The sequence below is a fragment of the Pinus tabuliformis genome, chromosome 9 (genome assembly GCF_031772625.1).
Source record: "Pinus tabuliformis cultivar Carrire ecotype Pingquan chromosome 9, CPIR1, whole genome shotgun sequence".
Taxonomy (NCBI): Eukaryota; Viridiplantae; Streptophyta; class Pinopsida; order Pinales; family Pinaceae; genus Pinus; species Pinus tabuliformis.
In genome coordinates, this window is record NC_142307.1 from 92,771,633 (window position 1) to 92,788,238 (window position 16,606).

Genomic DNA, 16,606 nt, shown 5'->3' on the forward strand with positions numbered 1-16,606 from the left:
TTAGAAGCCCCCTATCCCCTTCATTTCGCTCCATTTCGGCAAAATTCCTTGTTTCACACATCGGGACAAGTCGCACTCAAATGATGTTCTAGAGCAATAAAAGATGAATTTGGGAAAACGGAGAGAGGTTTTTGTCCAAAACATGCCAAAGAAGAAAAACCCACTTCACTTTTTCCACAGGTGTCATGGTTTTAGAGAAATGTCAAAATTACAATCGTCGGATCTAAGGAGGTTGGCCAAGGCACTAAAACGACGGAAAAGGCCCGATCCACTCCAAATTTTGGTCAAAACCTCTTTGAATGAGCATGGTACTTGATTGGGGACTCCCAGCCCAAATTTCAAGAAATTTGGAGAAAATTTTGTCATTTGTGAATTTTTTGTGCCATTTGCAGGTTCTTCCCATTAACGGGTCTCACCCCCTGCGCAACCCTTCATCATGGCAACTCCATTTGGCAAAAACTCAGCATTTCCAGATTTTTCATGCAAAGCTACACATGCTCATGGATGGACTTGAGATTTGGTGAAGTTTTGGGCCTCTAGAAAGTCAAAAAACTAGCAAAAAATGACTTTCTGCCACATTTTTGAGTTGCAGAAAGCAGTCTTGGGAGATTTGATATTTGGCAGGGAAAATGAACTCAAAATTTCCAAATTCCAGTTGTGTTGGAAAGTAGACTCAAGGACCTTTCCAACAAGCTATCCTGCACCTAATTCTGACACCGGGAAGTGCCCCAAACGTGGTCCCAAAGGCGCACGACCCGTCAGGGAGAGGCGCGCGACCCGTCAGGGAAACTTCTCCAAATTTCACTGTACAACTCAGAAAAACGCAGTTTGACCCTGTTTGACTTTTTGGGGTGGATTATTAGGCTCTTTGATGTAATTATTGTACTTTTATGACACTTTTACTCTTATGTACCTCTTCTAGAAGATTCATTCATGAAAAGGGTGAAAATTAAATGAATGAATTGGTTTCCTAATTTATAGAGGCAAGTTGTTTTGACTGCCTAGATTTTAGTGCTCAGTTTAGAATTGGTTGAAACAGCTCCTAGAAGGATGAGATCGACCCCTAGAGGCAGGGAAAGGTGTTAGATTGCCTATATTATTTATTTTCTTAGTCATTTTCAGAGGTTGGAAGGTTGGACTCTTGAGGAAGAAGCTATCATTGTATTATTTCACTGTATCTCTACAATTTTTGGCTAAGGAAGACCAGGGTTTTGCAGTCCTCTTTGGGATTCTTGTGGACTCATGTGTTGATGGTGTGTTTCTCAATGTACTTGTAAGCTTGTTATGTGATTCATTTCCTTTCTTTTACTTCTGCACATTAAACAAATGAAGTGTTAAAGTAAGAATTCATGCTTGCCATGCTCTGCTTTTAAGTTTGTTTAATTTCAATGTTTTCTTCTGTCTAAAGGGAATTAAAAGTTATTGTTTGCTCTCTTTAGCTCTTCATCTTTCATTCCTAACCATTCACCTCAGTTAAAGGCATCAACGCTGTCTCCTATCTCGCCCCAAAGAACTCCCTGCAGAAACTGTGTCCAATCCCCGCACCCAAAATTGCCATCCCCTCAATTTGCCACCAAAAACCCAAAAAACCCCAAATCAAACTCTTTGATCAGTTTACTAGCCTAATATCAGTGTTACCTTATTGGTCATCTCATCCATGGAAAATTTTAGGGGCTAATGTTCGCCCAGTGGGCTAATTTTCCATGATTTTTCCACAAAAAAGATTCGCCAATTTCCAATTTTATAAAAGACGATTCGCCCAAATTTTAGAATATAAAAGTATTTTACCTTAAAAATCGCCAACATTATATAAAGACTATATATAAAATAATTATAAATTTGAATAATTTTACAAATATATCAATAAACATTTATAATTTGCATATTAGGGATTAGTGAGATTCGCCAATGTTTTAAACTTCAAGAAAATTTTCCATCCTTAAAATTTTCCTTGAGATTCTCATCTATTGAAGATTTTACCGAGATAGACCGGAGAGAGCCTTCTCCTGCCCCGTAGGGCTAGCTACGAGGCTAAATGGTTTGATGTTGCCTTGAGGTTTACCTTTCTCAGCATGAGGTGAAATTTCAAGCGCTAACATATTGGCGACCATACTGGGGAGAACAAACTTTTTTGTGGGTTGATGTGTTTGTTTCATAAGTCTTAGACGGAGCCTGAAGTTATGCTAGGTAGCCTTCGAAACGCTTTTGTTTTGCATAAGCGGAAGTAGATAAACGCTGCTTCAGTCAATCTCCGTGAGCTTGTGAGTACAACACTTCATCTGCATTTTACCCCAGTACATGTATTAAGTTCAGATCTGATCGTTGATAGTGGACAACGATCAGACACTTGAAAGGCTGAAATCATTCACTTGGCGACTCTAAATCATTTTTGAGATCAGATCCAAAGACTCCACTGGAGGATGATCCCGACCAGCAGAAACATGAAAGGACAACATGGACAGACCAGGTATTCAAGTTGGAATTTCATCCAAGACATTTTGTTCTTTGTCATAAATTATTTCTTCTCTTTTCCCAAGAATGTCAAGAAGGCTTTGCAAAGTATACTATGCTTGAGAAAAGATCCCAGGCCTGCAGTTGATTCTTTCCCTTTGAAGATTGTGAATACCAAAGATTTGCCTGCCTTTGAGCTTGATCAAGATCCTTTTTCCGAATTTTGTGATGACCATCTGCAAATTGATGATCCCCAAGCAACCAAGACTGATTCTATACCTGCTGTACATACCCCTACACCTTGTAAAATCCCAGATCGGTATAAACCTCTTGTTTTACCTCCTGTTCTTCATGCTTTCCCCAAAAATTATGATCTATACTTGCCGAGGTTTGATGGTGAATGTAAGAATATCAACGCTGAGCAACATGTGCAGAATGTTGAGAATTTTCTAGATATTTTTGAAGTTGATGAAGAAGATGTCAGTATAAGGCTTTTTGCTCTTTCTTTGCAAGCCAAAGTGAAGAGTTGGTTCAAAGCCCTGCCTGATGCGAGCATCTCAGATTTCCAGCAGTTCGTCAAAGTTTTTCTCGACAGGTGGATGATCGGGCAGAACCTTTTCTTGATTGTAGAAGAGTATAACCAGCTGAAAAGACTACCAGGGGAGACAGTACAACAATTTTCAGCCAGATTTAACCAAGTTTATTATTCGATGCCAGTTGATATAAGGCCTACTCCTAGATCTGCTCTCTTGCACTATCCGGGTGCCTTTGATCCGGAGATGGAGTTTCAACTGAGAGAAAGGGATATTGCAACACTTCACGAGATGCAAAACAGTGCAGTAAATGTAGAGGCACATTTGCTGATCCGAAAGGCAAGGTTGAAGGAAGAAGAGATGAAAAATATAGATCCGGAAGAATCAACATCTCTAGAGGTGAAGCTTGACATTTTGGTGAGTGCAGTGGAAAAAATGATGGAGAAGATCAACACAAGAAATGCTTATGATGTTCAAGATCATGGCGCGCTGATTGAAGAAGAACAAGTTCCTGATTCAAAATATTTTGTTTCTGATCCCAGTTGTCATAGTGATTGTTTTATAGATCATTGTGAAGAAGAGAGATCTGTTGATATGACCTGCATGCTTGATGATATGTTTTATACCGATGATTTGCCTCAGTATGATCAGTATGATGATGATTATGTTCTCCAAACAAAAGCTAATCTTACAGACAAACCAACAGTTAGTTTGTGGGAGGAAAAGGTTCATTTTCAGCAGCTTGAATACAATGTTCAGCCATCACATATCAGCTATGACATTGACGAGGAAAGTGCAGCAAAGTTTGAAGTAAATGAAGGATATTTGCCTTTTTGTTTTGATTCGTTTCAGTTCATCAGAGATAACTACCATGCTATCAGAAATCAAATGTCAACAAGTCTTGATTTGAATCATCTTGCGAGCAATGAAAATTTTGTTCAAGACTTCTCATATTCAGATCTGCAGCCCCCAAATGCCATTGATTGTCAAGTTGCAGCCGAAGACTTGGAAGTGCACACACATGATTTAATGATTCAAGGTGACTCCGTACCATTCTGTTTTGAATCATTTCAGTTTTTGAAGGGTAGATTGCATAGTAAATCTTCAAATGAATAGCCTCTAACAAATCAACAATCTCTCAGTGTTAATGTTGAGGATGAGACAGATAACAAAATTCTTGAGCAGCCTGTAGCATCAGATTTGCAGCCACCAAATGAACTTGAAGGGCAGATTACAGATGAAGGTATGGCAGCCGAAATACATGATTTGATGATACAGGAAGATTCTATACCCTTTTGTTTTGAAGCATTTCAGTGTATAAGGCAGAATCTTCATAAAATCTCTCAAGAAAAAGATGAACAGCTAGAAGGATGTCATACATTTTCAATGGATATATTACAACAGTCTTTTCAAGTTTTTTATGATCCAATAGGTGATGTTTTGGATGAGGTTTGCAATCAAAGTCTTTCTCCATTGACTACATGTGAGCTTGAAACATGTGCTAATATGAATTTGATCCGACAACCAGTTTCTTTCTTATTTTCAGCAGTGGTCTCGTCACAAGGCTCAGATCAAAGTTTGCATTCATGGTATGAGGAGAAGAGAAGTAATCCATTGGATGAGCTAAGTTCCAGTGTGCTTGAATTTGAAGATCCTTATGTAGTGTTTTTGGAGGTGGATAGAGAATTCATATCATTCAACGGATCTGTTTCTAAGTTGTCGTGGGAGTTGCCTTTCAGCAGTTCTCTCTTGTTGGTCATAAGTGAGCACTTGTGGAGAATTCGAACAGCAGATGGGATACTTACTTGGTTGCATTGGTTGTTTCATTTCACTTGATCAGGTGATGAATGAAACTGTTAGAGTAGGTTTTGATGAATAAGCTCCACTTTGAGCATCATTTTCAGTTTGTCGGTTGTGTTTAAGTATCGAGTCAGTTTTTAGTTGAGTGAGAGTCAATTTGTGTTGTCAAGTCATCAGTTTCAGTCATGCATTTCAGCTTGAGTTTTTGACTCCATTGCCCAATGGACGAAAGCACTGGTCTGCTCTCCCAGAGGTCTAAGGTTCTTGGCACCTCCAAGGAGCTACCATCCCCATTGGAGCCAATGTTAGAGTCGGTCTAGTAGCCCTCCATCAGCGATCAAAGCTCTTTGCATCTACATAAATAGGTGTCTTATCAGTGTCTTTCATTCCATTAGGCATGCCATAACCCTGATGGAGGAGCTGGTGTCTTTGTCCCCCTCTTGGCATTGCTGGATCAAAGTCATTTCAGTCCTTAATCTCTTTCAAAGATTGTCTTGTCTTGTCTTGAGGTCAAATTCCTAGGTCTAGGGCTTTGGTCAAGTTTGTTTACAAGGTCATGTCTCTGAAGGTCAATAAGTGCCCAGCAAGCCAGAGGGATGATTTTCAAAGTGTTTCTTCGAAAGATTCTATCTTGTGCAGCTAATTTTCACCTTGGATTTAAAAACCCTGTTTTTGAAGCCAAGGTCATTTCTCAAAGTTTTGTAAAAATTGTAAAAATTCAAGATGATTCAAAAGGCCAGCATATAACCCTGGCTCCCTTGTCAAGATCCCTCAGATGCTGTCACTGCAAAAATTATCAAAGAGAAGCATCAAATCAACCAATTTCAGGATAAAATGAAACCATGTGGGTTGTGACATGAAATTAATTCAAACAAGGCTATAAAAGCCCTAATCTCCCTCTATCAAGCCTCATTATGCATCCAAGTGATAGAGCAACTGATTGCAAGAGAGTTTGAGTGAAATTTGTGAGCTTGACAGGTGTGCGACTCGTTGAACCAGGCGCGTGACCCGTCAGGCACCCTCCGCCAGTGCAAAATTATAACGGGCGCGACCCGTCAGAGGCGCGCGACCCGTTGGGTGAGGCGCGCGACCCGTCAGCGCCCTCTTTGTAAAACTGCCTGAAAATTCACCAAGGAGCCACAAATTGCCAAATTTTGCAAGGTAGGCCCTCCATCATGAAAATTATTGCTTGCTACAGTTCAAGAAGATCATGATTGTATTTTTAAAAGGTCTTCATTTGCAAGTAAAAGTCTCCATTGTGCTTTTGGGCTTAAAGTTGTCAAAATGCCAATTCATGTCATCATTCAGCTGAGTGTATCATCATTTAGAGGGTTGTCATCATCATTTAGGTTCCATTGGGTCATGTTACATCTTGTTCATGCTTCAGTCACACCTAGGCAAGCTCATTTCCCTCTCCTAGGGTTTTGAGGGAAATTTCTCTCGGATGGTCAAATCATTAGCAAAACTTGTATCCAGATGTTCATACACCTTACCCTATCCTTCATGTACCTTATCAAACACTTTCCATCACAGAGATCCCCCAAATTCCTCATTTTTGCACAAACCCTAGTTTCTAGCTACAACCTGGCAATTTTCTAAGTTTGGCCTGTGTTTTTCCCTTTTAGACCCCTTCCCCTCACTCAATCTCTGAGATTCCACTTTCCCCTGCTTCCTAACATCCCTCCCCACTCCCAAAAATTTCCCCAAGAATTTAGAAGCCCCCTATCCCCTTCATTTCGCTCCATTTCGGCAAAATTCCTTGTTTCACACATCGGGACAAGTCGCACTCAAATGATGTTCCAGAGCAATAAAAGATGAATTTGGGAAAACCGAGAGAGGTTTTTTTCCACAACATGCAAAATAAGAAAAACCTCCTTCACGTTTTTCACAGGTGTCATGGTTTTAGAGAAATGTCAAAATTACAATCGTTGGATCTAAGGAGGTTGGCCAAGGCACTAAAACGACGGAAAAGGCCCGATCCACTCCAAATTTTGGTCAAAACCTCTTTTACTGAGAATGGTACTTGATTGGGGACTCCCAGCCCAAATTTCAAGAAATTTGGAGAAAATTTTGTCATTTGTGAATTTTTTGTGCCATTTGCAGGTTTTTCCCATTAACGGGTCTCACCCCCCGCGCGACCCTTCATCATGGCAACTCCATTTGGAAAAAACTCAGCATTTCCAGATTTTTCATGCAAATTTACACATGCTCATGGATGGACTTGAGATTTGGTGAAGTTTTGGGCCTCCAGAAAGTAAAAAAACTAGCAAAAAATGACTTTCTGCCACATTTTTGAGTTGCAGAAAGCAGTCTTGGGAGATTTGATTTTTGACAGGGAAAATGAACTCCAAATTGAAAAATTCTAGTTGGGTTGGAAATTAGACTCAAAGACCTTTCCAACGAGCTATCCTGCACCTGATTCTGACACCGGGAAGTGCCCCAAAAGTGGTCCCAAAGGCGCGCGACCCGTCAGGCAAACTTCTCCAAATTTCACTGTACAGCTCAGAAAAACGCAGTTTGACCCTGTTTGACTTTTTGGGGTGGATTATTAGGCTCTTTGATGTAATTATTGTACTTTTATGACACTTTTACTCTTATGTACCTCTTCTAGAAGATTCATTCATGAAAAGGGTGAAAATTAAATGAATGAATTGGTTTCCTAGTTTATAGAGGCAAGTTGTTTTGACTGCCTAGATTTTAGTGCTCAGTTTAGAATTGGTTGAAACAGCTCCTAGAAGGATGAGATCGACCCCTAGAGGCAAGGAAAGGTGTTAGCCTGCCTATATTATGTATTTTATTAGTCATTTTCAGAGGTTGGAAGGTTGGACTCTTGAGGGAGAAGCTATCATTGTATTATTTCACTGTATCTCTGCAATTTTTGGCTAAGGAAGACCAGGGTTTTGCAGTCCTCTTTGGGATTCTTGTGGACTCATGTGTTGATGGTGTGTTTCTCAATGTACTTGTAAGCTTGTTATGTGATTCATTTCCTTTCTTTTACTTATGCACATTAAATAAATGAAGTGTTAAAGTAAGAATTCATGCTTGCCATGCTCTGCTTTTAAGTTTGTTTAATTTCAATGTTTTCTTCTGTCTAAAGGGAATTCAAAGTTATTGTTTGCTCTCTTTAGCTCTTCATCTTTCATTCCTGACCATTCACCTCAGTTAAAGGCATCAACGCTGTCTCCTACCTCGCCCCAAAGAACTCCCTGCAGAAACTGTGTCCAATCCCCGCACCCAAAATTGCCATCCCCTCAATTTGCCACCAAAAACCCAAAAAACCCCAAATCATACTCTTTGATCAGTTTACTAGCCTAATATCAGTGTTACCTTATTGGTCATCTCATCTATTGAAGATTTTACCGAGATAGACTGGAGAGAGCCTTCTCCTGCCCCGTAGGGCTAGCTACGAGGCTAAATGATTTGATGTTGCCTTGAGGTTTACCTTTCTCAGCCTGAGGTGAAATTTCAAGCGCTAACATATTGGCGACCATACTGGGGAGAAAAAACTTGTTTGTGGGTTGATGTGTTTGTTTCATAAGTCTTAGACGGAGCCTGAAGTTATGCCAGGTAGCCTTCGAAACGCTTTTGCTTTGCATAAGCGGAAGTAGATAAACGCTGCTTCAGTGAATCTCCGTGAGCTTGTGAGTACAACACTTCATCTGCATTTTACCCCAGTACATGTATCAAGTTCAGATCTGATTGTTGATAGTGGACAACGATCAGACACTTGAAAGGCTGAAATCATTCACTTGGCGACTCTAAATTATTTTTGAGATCAGATCCAAAGACTCCACTGGAGGATGATCCCGACCAGCAGAAACATGAAAGGACAACATGGACAGACCAGGTATTCAAGTTGGAATTTCATCCAAGACATTTTGTTCTTTGTCATAAATTATTTCTTCTCTTTTCCCAAGAATGTCAAGAAGGCTTTGCAAAGTATACTATGCTTGAGAAAAGATCCCAGGCCTGCAGTTGATTCTTTCCCTTTGAAGATTGTGAATACCAAAGATTTGCCTGCCTTTGAGCTTGATCAAGATCCTTTTTCCGAATTTTGTGATGACCATCTGCAAATTGATGATCCCCAAGCAACCAAGACTGATTCTATACCTGCTGTACATACCCCTACACCTTGTAAAATCCTAGATCGGTATAAACCTCTTGTTTTACCTCCTATTCTTCATGCTTTCCCCAAAAATTATGATCTATACTTGCCGAGGTTTGATGGTGAATGTAAGAATATCAACGCTGAGAAACATGTGCAGAATGTTGAGAATTTTCTAGATCTTTTTGAAGTTGATGAAGAAGATGTCAGTATAAGGCTTTTTGCTCTTTCTTTGCAAGCCAAAGTGAAGAGTTGGTTCAAATCCCTGCCTGATGCGAGCATCTCAGATTTCCAGCAGTTCGTCAAAGTTTTTCTCGACAGGTGGATGATCGGGCAGAACCTTTTCTTGATTGTAGAAGAGTATAACCAGCTGAAAAGACTACCAGGGGAGACAGTACAATAATTTTCAGCCAGATTTAACCAAGTTTATTATTCGATGCCAGTTGATATAAGGCCTACTCCTAGATCTGCTCTCTTGCACTATCCGGGTGCCTTTGATCCGGAAATGGAGTTTCAGCTAAGAGAAAGGGATATTGCAACACTTCACGAGATGCAAAACAATGCAGTAAATGTAGAGGCACATTTGCTGATCCGAAAGGCAAGGTTGAAGGAAGAAGAGATGAAAAATATAGATCCGGAAGAATCAACATCTCTAGAGGTGAAGCTTGACATTTTGGTGAGTGCAGTGGAAAAAATGATGGACAAGATCAACACAAGAAATGCTTATGATGTTCAAGATCATGGCGCGCTGATTGAAGAAGAACAAGTTGCTGATTCAAAATATTTTGTTTCTGATCCTAGTTGTCATAGTGATTGTTTTATAGATCATTGTGAAGAAGAGAGATCTGTTGATATGACCTGCATGCTTGATGATATGTTTTATACCGATGATTTGCCTCAGTATGATCAGTATGATGATGATTATGTTCTCCAAACAAAAGCTAATCTTACAGACAAACCAACAGTTAGTTTGTGGGAGGAAAAGGTTCTTTTTCAGCAGCTTGAATACAATGTTCAGCCATCACATATCAGCTATGACATTGACGGGGAAAGTGCAACAAAGTTTGAAGTAAGTGAAGGATATTTGCCTTTTTGTTTTGATTCGTTTCAGTTCATCAGAGATAACTACCATGCTATCAGAAATCAAATGTCAACAAGTCTTGATTTGAATCATCTTGCGAGCAATGAAAATTTTGTTCAAGACTTCTCATATTCAGATCTGCAGCCCCCAAATGCCATTGATTGTCAAGTTGCAGCCGAAGACTTGGAAGTGCACACACATGATTTAATGATTCAAGGTGACTCTGTACCATTCTGTTTTGAATCATTTCAGTTTTTGAAGGGTAGATTGCATAGTAAATCTTCAAATGAACAACCTCTAACAAATCAGCAATCTCTCAGTGTTAATATTGAGGATGAGACAGATAACAAAATTCTTGAGCAGCCTGTAGCATCAGATTTGTAGCCACCAAATGAACTTGAAGGGAAGATTACAGATGAAAACAATGTAAACTTTGAAACGGGAACTGATACTGTTACCCATTTCGTAGAGATAGCAAAAAAATGACCCGATTTTCAAAAGTGGTGATGCAGAATACACATGTTTTTTTTAGAACATGGTTTTTGGAACTTTAATTTTTTTTCATGTTCAAGGATGAAATCAAGTTTTAGAATGGTAGTGATTTTCATGCTGATTTTAAAAAGTGAGTATTCTGCATCACACCCTTTTTTTAAAAGACCTATTTTTTGACTTTTAATTTTCTAGTCTGTGAAATGTAAAAAATTATTTTCTAAATTTGATAGTTTTTGAAGTCGTCATTTTATTCATATTTTCTTGTTCTCTATCTTAATTTTTTTTTTTTTTAGGGGGGTTTTTATTGTTTTGCGTTTTTAAATTAGAAAGTCGATAGTTTGAATTTTAGATAATCTACATATTTATACATCCTTAATTAATTTTTCAATCCACATGAAATAATTGTTTCTAAAAAACAACATTTTTGAACAATGGACATAAAAATAACCATTTTTAACATAAATATAACAAAAAAACTAAACGTTTTGATAATTTTTTGCTAGAATTAACATGTCAAAATCACAATTTTTATACAAAAATATTAACTAAAAATGGTCAAATAATAGTTTTTTTTATGAATTTCATGTCAAAAAAATAATAATAACAACTTTTTTTTTCAAAAAATAATAATTAACTTAAAAATCAATGCGAAAATCACAGTTGTGCTCTCTCTTTCTTTCACATACCAGACTCTTGATGGAAATTTCACCTCTTTTGAACTTTTCCAATCTAAGATTAGCTTCTTATCACTTAAAGCACTTGAAATATTTGTAGGCATGAGCTCAAGTGGAGTTCATTCACCAATGTTTTTTGAAGATACACCTTTAAGACTCTTTGGTCCAGAAAGATTCACAGAAATTTTCCTTGATGCCATTTTCCTAAAAAAAAACACATAAATTAGTAAACAAAAAAACATATTAACTTAAAGTAACACCAAAAATATACCATAAATTTTTTATTTGTATAATCAGAATTGCCCAGCCACCTCTAACGGGCAGGCGGGTCGATGGGCGAGCGGGAGGTCAGGTGAGGGATAATGAGGCTAAGTGCACAATTAGGCAAGTATGGGCAAGACCCTACCCATGCGCCCCCCACAACCCCCTGACGACTACATTGAAGCCCCGGCCCCATTAACTTATTCCTCTCACGAGAGATCTCTTGTCTGGATTCACTACACATTAATAATTAAAGTAACACGCCTGATCCAATCTCCGAAAATGATGATGATGACAAATCCCTCGATATGATTACCAAGTTATTGTACTCCCTGCATCCATCAAATCTGTGTTTTCTCTTTGTTTTGCTCGCCAACTCTGTATTTCTTCGTGGTCCATCCTTTGCATGCCATGCTAGATGTTTGTTTTCAGCTGAATTTTCTGTTTGAACGAAGCTTCCTAAGCTTCCCCCCCTCCCCGGCCCCCCTCCCCTTCCCTCACCCTACCCCCTACCGTCCCCCCACACTCCCGCGCCCCATTCCCCCTCGCCCCCATCCCCCGCCCCCGCACCCCCATCCCCCCAAACCCCCTACACCCCCCAACCCCTCCCCGCAGCCGCCCCTCGCCATTGCGCGCACCCCCCCACTCCCCGCCCAACTGTACCCTTCCCCAGCCCCCAGCCACCCCTACCCCCGTGCCCTACCCCTACCCCCTCCCCCCCCCCCAACCCCCCACCCTTATCCCCCCCCCCCCATTACACCCTACCCTAACCGCGCCCCCCACCCCCCCCAACCCCCTAACCGCGCCCCCCCCCCCCCCGCCCCCTCCCCACAACCCCCTACCCTTAACCCCCCTCCTCACCCCCGTCCACCCCCTATCCCCCCTCCTCACCCCCGCCCACCCCCCTACCCCCCCTCCCCACCTTACCCCCTACCCGCGCACCCCCCCTTACCCCCTACACCCCCCCCCCCCCCCCCCCCGCCCCCCTCACATAATGTTTAAATAAAAATTGTTTTGGTGTTAGTTTAAGGAAATTAAATAAAATCACATAATTCTATTTTATAGTTAGTGAATTGGACATACTTTTTAAAATATATGTAGTTAAAACTATATTTTATTATTATAATTATTATTACTATTGCAATTATGCCAAAGTGGATATGTTACTAGGAGATATAGGGATTAACCGTTCATCTTTATTACTAAAGAAATTCAACATTCACAAACTACTCATACTCCCATAATTGAGGGTACGTTTCCATTAAGATTTTTGCAAAACAAAACAAATACGGTGTTTATATGCATTATATTAAGTATTCGCACTTCCTTTTTTGGGAAAGTATAAGTGCTCCAAAGTGGATATGTTACTGAGAGATGTAGGAATTAACTCTTCCATTTGATTACTAGACAAATTCAACAATCACAAGCTACCTATACATCATATACTTATAGTGTCTCTCCATTAATATGTTTTCTAGACAAGTCAAAATTGGTGTTATGCATGCATCATATATGAAGAATACCCACTTCCTTTTGTATCATACTTTATTCCTGATGAAATAGCTTAATTTTTGAACCATACATAAACACATTGATTGTATATCCAAGAATTTTATCAAGATTAAAGGTCATGTTTCCATAGCAATTATTGTTGGACAAATCTAACATATTCAACTCAGTGAGATTTGTAACAAATTGAGGATTAACGCCATGAAGAAAATTATAAGCAACACCTAAAACTCTTAAGTCATGAAAATGCAAGATATTAAAGAATCTCACAAATCAATATATTTTTTTAATCCAAAATTATAATGGACCAAAGATGTACAAGTCCAAGAGATGTTATTAGATTGGAAAAGTGATCATTCAAAGAAGTGCAACTACCAAAACATTTAGGAATTGGTCTCTTTATGTTTTTGTGTGATAGATCTAAAACTTGAAGTGAAAAAAATAAGTGCATCTACCAATACCCTTAGGAATCAATCCCTTTAGGTTATTTTGTGATAGATCCAAAAACTCAGGTGAAATAAAATCATTGATTCTATTAGGGATGCTCATAGTTAATTTGTTCATATAAAAAAATAATGCCTCCAACAAATGGTGATTTCCTATCAATGTTCCCAATTAAATTATCTGAAGACAAAGTTAATCTCTCTAATAAATGGAGTTTTACAGTCAATGCTACATTACTCCTAGTTAAAGTGTTTGAAGATAAAGATAATACTCCCAAAGAATGAAGTTTTCCAATGCCTTTCCAAATAGTTCCTTTAAACCCATTGAGATAGTAGAAAATGTTGGAGAGAATGCATATAGACTCAGTGTACTCCCATACATGCACATTTACTTAGTATTGAATGTAGAGAATATGAAACACGAGGGTTTTTGGCCCCTTTGTCAAGAAGGGGGATGTGGCCTGGACTGAGGATATTTAGATAGCCCAAGTCTTTTGGAATAGTCACCCTTGACGGGTTTAAAGGGTTTGTTGGCATTTGGATGTCTTCCTCTTGTAAAGAAAGGAACCATGGAATCCTAAAGTTTCCTATTGTTATATGTACATGAATCCTAAGTTATGTTCTATGTTAAGTATGCTTAGACTACCAGTTAAATAATTAGTAAAATATGATACAAAGAAGAGACACATGTAAATGGTGCTAATAATAAAGGATGAATGATGTTCTCTTCATAAAATGTTGAATGTTCAAGATGCAAACTAAATACTATGGCTAAATTATAAATGCAATTATAATCTAGAATATGAATTATTCTTAATGAGATATATTAAAAACTACAATAATGAAAGCCTTCGATCTCTTAAACAAACACAGAATAATCTAGAGTTGTTTTTAGATTTCACATCAAGAATTACTATCTAGTTGTTATTTCTTGGTGAGGTAAATTAAAAAGACCGCAGTAATAATTTCTATAGTTGAATTATCTTTCCATTATTCATTTATGAAACAATTCAATAAACATATAACCAAATGAAATAATAAATTAAAACCTCCTACAACAATAACGAAATGAAATAATAAATTAAAAACTCCAACACAAGTATTAATTAAATTTGTGTAAAAATAACTTTCTCAATAATCTGAATCAGTAGAAACAATTTACATGAACCTAAATCAAACCAAATCAGAACACTTACACAAAATTATTTTAGATCAAATAATTCCACAATCATTGTATAATATAATTCAGCATTTGTTTCCCCTCTATTCAGCCTTTCAGTATGTGTGCTACCCTATTCTACAGATATTGATACCCCTTATTACATTTATGGCCCTTTTTATAATAATACAAAATTAATCCAACCAAACCCCAGTTCAATGGTTTTTCTTCAAAAAGAAAACTCAATCTTCTTCAAATATTTGTTGGTCCCCATTAAGCAATGTTCATTTGGTCCTCTTCCAATTTCTAAAGGTCAAAATAGTGCTCCAAATCTCCAGATCGATCTCATCCAACAGACTTACGATCTTCAACAACAAACACTGTCAGGAAGACAAATCACAAGTTATAACAGATATAGCTGCAAAATAAATCACATAACTCATACACAATTTAAGATTTTGTAGTTGCTCTAAATTTACACTAAATCAAAAGCAAATATAGGTAAAGATTCAATTCTTATGGCAATAGCTTCAAAAATTCCTATCATATGAATTGGACTTTTCCAATCTAACTGAAATAGAACTCAGTGTGACTTCAGGTTTTATAAACGATTATTTTGCATGCCAGCTTTCCGCAGAGCGTGAATCTTTCAATTTCCAGGAAATAACAACTGAATCCGAAGATTAATCTTGTGATTACGACGAAATTGTAGTGATATTCAGAGTTATTATTTCGGTGATTTTGGTGTAACAATCACTAGTAACACAATTGTAGTTGAATGTTTAATCAAACCTGCGGGTCGATTCGGGAATCGACCCGCCGCCGGTCGGGCGGGCTGGGGCGGCCCGGGGGTGGCGCTGCGCGCCGCAGCGCCACCCCCAGGCCGCCCCGCTCCGCCAGACCGGTGGCGGGTCGATTCCGGGAATCGACCCGCAAGTTTGATTAAACATTCAAGTCCAATAACTTGCACTCGGTCAATACTGATTGCTTTTGTGAAAAATGAAAATAATGTTTCTATCATATTTATAGGAGTTGGGTTCATTCTTGTTGCTGACTAATTAATTTTTCATCGACAGAAACATCAGAATCGGTCCAGCCACACTCATCCACGCCCCGATTCCTGCAGCGTCAGCGTCACTATAGGAACAACGGGAATCGATTATTTGATTAGAATTTTCACCTACAAAAAATATACTCCCCTGTCTGCTTATCTGTTAATGCTCGAGATGGAAAGCATGGAGGTTATGAATGTTACTGCACATAACAATCAGAACAAACTCTTCTATGCGATCGCCGTTAACATGAGCATCCCCTATCGCCCTCATCCTTCTGTCTGCTTGCTTTTTTTTAGCATTTAGAAAACTACATTATACTAAATGAGCAATCTGAATTCGGTGATATCTCACACCGTTGGGGATAATTCAAATACAATAATGGCATGCAATGCAATTTCAAAGATCTTCACGAAGACCGCTCGACTTTAATGTGAATAATGACGTGTGTGGGGAGAATAGGATTGGTGACAAGACTGAGTTTTCTCTCTCGTGATCTTGTTCATGTCCCAGTGAACAAGTTGATCTTGCATGCTTCATCTCATGATCCACACTGTGTTGTTGGCATGCCTAGTCACTTCTTGTTGTCAGGCAGCCGTTATCCTGTAGCTAGTTGTCAATTTCCTGATTTGACAGGTTTCTTCATATTCTATTTTAATCCAAATAAAACTCCACAACGAACTGTTGCGTGCCCTGCTTTAATTGGACATCTACCCATTTTCAACCAACGGATTTGCAAATTTATTTGTGGCTGTGACAGAACTAGTTATCTATCAGTTCCTCTTATATATAACTACTAGCGGCTGCAACAGTCAGGTAAAATGTGTAGTTGCGCGGCGGATAGCCAAATATTTGAATTATATTTTTGCAGATTTCACTGTTACATGAAAGCATGACAATTCATCAATCAAAAGTGAATTAACCACAATAATTTCCGCAGACAAATGTTTGAGTTAGATAAATTCTTTTTCTATTATTCACGTGCCAAATGTATGATAAAAATTGATTACGCATATCTCATTAGATATGCAAAATCAATTAACGTT